The 4,490-nt window shown below is 46.2% G+C and overlaps 1 protein-coding gene across 4 annotated transcripts in view; it reads right to left on the bottom strand.

Moving 5' to 3' along the window:
• Positions 1–4,490, bottom strand: part of BCAS3 (BCAS3 microtubule associated cell migration factor) — a 460,752-nt gene that overhangs the window by 197,576 nt on the left and 258,686 nt on the right. The gene's annotated exons all lie outside the window — the stretch shown is intronic.

Raw genomic sequence — 4,490 nt, 5'->3', positions numbered from 1 at the left:
GCATCAGTAAAGTGTGTATGTAAATGAATCTGTTGGTGAAAATAACATATAAAGTGCATTGTATCCGGGGAAACGTACATATAAACTTGCATTAATTTATTAGGAGAAAATTGTACTAAAACGCTGGTGAGGATATGAGACAATGTAAAGAATGGAGCTTAAGGATAGAAAAAGGGAAAAATGAGGGGCACCAAACTGACACTATCTGTTCACCCCTAAAGATGACATGGCTCTTTTGAAGCATTTGTTGTCGGTAATTCCTGCTCTAGGAGGCATTTGGTGGAGCAGAGGTGATTGGCAACTGATTGGCACTGTGAGCACTCAGCTGGGTTTTGTTTCCTTCGCAAATTGCATGCCCTGCCCTCTGGAAAGAGCCCAAATGGTCCCCTAACTTCATGACCTGCAAATGGAAACAGAAACTTGCACTGGGGATGGATGCTTTGGCCTAGCCCTAATTGTTGCAAAGGATAATGGTCTGGGATACCCAGGCTTGACACACACACATACCCCTAAGCCACAAAATTCACTGGGTAACTTTGGGCCAGCCACACCCTGCAGTGGCTGGTGCCCAGGTGACTTCTGGGGCAGAAGGCATGGAGGCCAACAGTAGGTGGCGCTGAGCCTATGACAGGCAGAGACAACTAATTCTAGCTTTGTCCCCACCCTCCTTCCTGATGAGTTCTGCAGGGATTGACGCTTATAGCCACTGCTACCTGCTGGAAAGAAAGAAGGCAGGTAGGAGGGAGGCAGGGCATTCACTAGCCTCTGTTGGTCACACACCACCTCACAAGGTTGCTGGGAGAAGAAAAGCGAAGGTATCACATGTGGCACTCTGATTGCATTGGAATATTTTTTGGGGGGTGTGAATTTAACAAATCAAGAAACGCGGTAGCGGGTTGCAGAGGGGACGGTGAAGGGAGGGGGAAAAAACATCTACAGGCCTCAGCAAAGAAAGCGAAGCAAGCTGATTTGCCCTTCATGCAATTTTCATAGGCCCACCACGGTGCCACGGCTGATTATTTAATGCCTCCAATAGGTGTTTAAAAGTTTCTCCGCTGCCACCCGGGGAATGTATTATGAAACAGGAAGAGGCAAGTGGCTGCAGTTAGAAGCACAAAGGTGAGATAATGGCCTTCCACATCGCCGAGCTGCCAGCTCTGCTTAGCTTAGAGCCTGGCAGCTAGAGATTTCGAAACCCTACAGCCCTCTTGAAATATGGATGGAATGTTAAAGCAAATGACAAACACAGGAGTTGTCACCTTTTTGGGGGGAGCCGGAAATTCCGCTGCCGCAAAGCCACCTCAAAGGCATATATGTGCTGCAGCAAGTGGTTTATTTGCGGTACCAGTGGCGTAGCATGGGGGGCCGGCCGCACCGGGCGCAACTACTGGGGGATAGGGTTAGGGGGCGCAAATCCACGGGTTAGGGGGTGCAAATTACTTGCCTTGCCCCGGGTGCTGACAACCCACGCTACGCCACTTTGCGGTACTAGGCAGGATTCAGCTGACTACGGGGTCAGGTTTGAGATCCTTCTGCATCACCAAGGGGCAAAGATTTACTTGGGACATGCCATTTCAGGGGTGGAATCACATCCTTGGATTCTCTTGATATTAAAACGAAACAAGGAAGATCCCATTATGGGGATGCCCTTCTCTCTGCTATATGTGAAGCAGCAACGATCAGCTGCTTCAGGCGCCTTGTGTAGACTTCTGGCTCTCCTCCTGTGGTTTCCATCAACTGGTATTCAGAAGTATCTTAGCCTCCAACTGCGGAGGCACAGGACAGCAGCCTTTGATAGTCCCTTCCTCTATGAAACTGAAATGATCAGACAAAGAATGATGGGGAAATGAGCCTGGAATATAGTAAACTTCCAATACCTGTTGAGGAATGATTATGTATTTGCTGAGTTTTTGCAACTGTAAAATAAAGTGACCATTTATTTTCATTTTTATTGGCATGGCTGGAATGCCAGACCAGCCAGCTTCTGCACATGGAATTGGCAAAGGCAAGGGGCATCCCTCTTTCTCAGGCAGCAAAATGTCTTGTGCCTGCCCTGACGACATGGAAGGGAGATCAACACATTTGCCCAACCCTACCTGCTCTTACATCTTCAGCTGGCTCTGTATCCAGCTCGCAGCACTGCCATGTGCACCAGTCAACAGATATGCAAGTTTCAGTAGCATTTCCCAGGGCAAAACTTTGCAATAAAAAAATCTTTAAACTGGGAAGAGCATCGCTTCCGATTTAGCTCACCTTATTGTGCATCAAACTTTAAAAACAGTGCTTTCAAGTGCCTCTTTTCTGGGCCTGCAAAGAGGCTGCTGTTCGCTACAACACGGGTTTAAAAATAACGGAAATCAAAAAGGCGAAATGTAAATGATTTAAATGAGTGCATATGTTCTTTTGTAAAATGCATCATAGCAGCTGCAACGTGCTTCCCCCGCCCCTGCTTTTACCCGTGTTTTAGATTCAAATCAAAGGGGAAACGGCTCACTTAGAATATGGTGAATTTTTTATCTGTGTTTTTAAGGGGAAAATGTACTCATCTGTGTTTTACAATATGCTATATTTGAAAACAAAAAGGAAATGGATAAAAAATAGAACAGTGGCACGAAAGGACCTTTTCCTTTTTTCCTCCTTCTCCCATTCAAGTTATCCGAGATTAAGTTTCACTTGAATTTTAAGAATACCTACCTAGGGCTCTGTTTCAACCACCCATCACATTTGAGGGTCACAACTAACCCGCCCCAGGGTACAAAAATTAAGCAACCTTTTGCCCCACCTCAGCTTATATTCCATGGGTCCTCCTCACAGTAAGGGGGTCCCAGCTCTGTAGCATTTCAGCCCCTCTTGTGAGCTTCATCTAGCAATTTTGTTAGGTGGAAGGACAGCACTGGACTTGATGATCCAGCAGAGCTGAATTGTAAAAGGTTAAAGGGGTGTCTACTTAATGTGTGTTCAAGCTCTAATTATCACTAGCTGTGATTTTTGCGCCTTATTGTCATATAACTCCCACCTGACCTTTTTCTCCTTCGTATACCTGCCAACTAAGATTTCACGTTGAGCAAAAGATGATGTGGGCTTAAATGCACAAAAGATTATGCCCCGATAAATCTGGAAAGTGCTTAAGCTGCCACAAGGTATCACTCCCTACAACAGAGTAACACAGCTACCCCTCTCCACTGGTGAAATGTAAGAGAACAGTGCTTTTGAGCATACGCCGAGCACCTTTCCTTTCCCACGGAATAACTGCAGCCCATCTCCATCCTCCTGGGACTAGGCCCTCTGTTGAAACACTGAGCAAAAAAGAAAAAGAAAACATCAATAGGGTCTCCAGATGGCACTACAAAGATTTTTCTATCCACAATGGGGGGAAAAAACCTAAGGTGGAGATGGCAGGCTGCAGGGGATCCCTTGGAAGCCATTGCAAGCTCTTTTTATCTTCAGCACAATTAATATTTCTTCAGAAGTCCTTCTGAGGATCCCCAACGTCTGTGCTTATCCACAAAGGAAGATTGGGGCATCAGATCTAATTAGAATCAAAACTGCCCACCTCTCTTAACCTCAAACAAAAAGTGAGCAGGCAGGTGTCAAAAGCTAGACGAACTTTCGCTTCTTCTCTGGACAAGAAAATATCTGCATTCTGTATTATTACTCACATTCAAACAAGCACCATTTGTGATCTCAGAGATTTGTTGCTATCGCCACTATCATCACCGCACCCCGAAAAGCTGGCAGGAGTAGCTTTGTGACCTGACAGAGAACCTGGAGATAAATTCACAGTACTGCATCTTCCAGGGTTTTGTACTAAATGTTTGTTAGTCTTGTTTAAAGGCTTCCAACAGCAAGGTGGCCAGAGCAGCAGGGCTGTGGGTTTCATATCAGTCTGTGGCATGGCATTGGCCTTCCTTGCGTCACATGACTTGCCAAACCAGGGCATCCCAGACTAACAACTGTAGTTCCGTGCTCCAGGCAGTGCCCCCTTGTGGTGCAGGCAGCAGGGAATCAGCAACCTGATCTGCAAGGTTCCCAGTTCAATTCCCCACGGCGCCTGGCACCTGGAAGTGATTTGATGTAACAAATTCAGTCCTCGCAAGCGCTAAAAGGACTACCCCCTTTGGCAAATATGGATCTCCTTAAGATGGGACTGGTTTCCCAGAGCCATTGCAATGTAAAAAAGTGCACAAGAATGCACTGAGGTTCGCATTTGGTAGGCTTCCAGTTCAACTGGATCATTGCCTGGGGAGATGATCTGATCTCTCCTGTAAAGATCCATAGCAGATTGGGCTTACCCCAATGCATTTCTAATAAAATGTGTAGCATCGCTAATATAGAAGGCTCGCGGCAGAATTATCGTGCAAGCCTCTGCCTTCTTTCCTATCCGTCAAGCTAAACCACGGATACCCACAAAGGCAACATGACACTGTGAAAGGAAAACACACATATACACCCAACCACAAAAGGACAAGGTTATTTGCGGTTCCAGTTTA

Source organism: Podarcis erhardii (assembly GCF_964252035.2).
Source record: "Podarcis erhardii genome assembly, chromosome: 16".
Classification (NCBI taxonomy): domain Eukaryota; kingdom Metazoa; phylum Chordata; class Lepidosauria; order Squamata; family Lacertidae; genus Podarcis; species Podarcis erhardii.
This window is presented reverse-complemented; position numbering and strand designations above follow the sequence as displayed.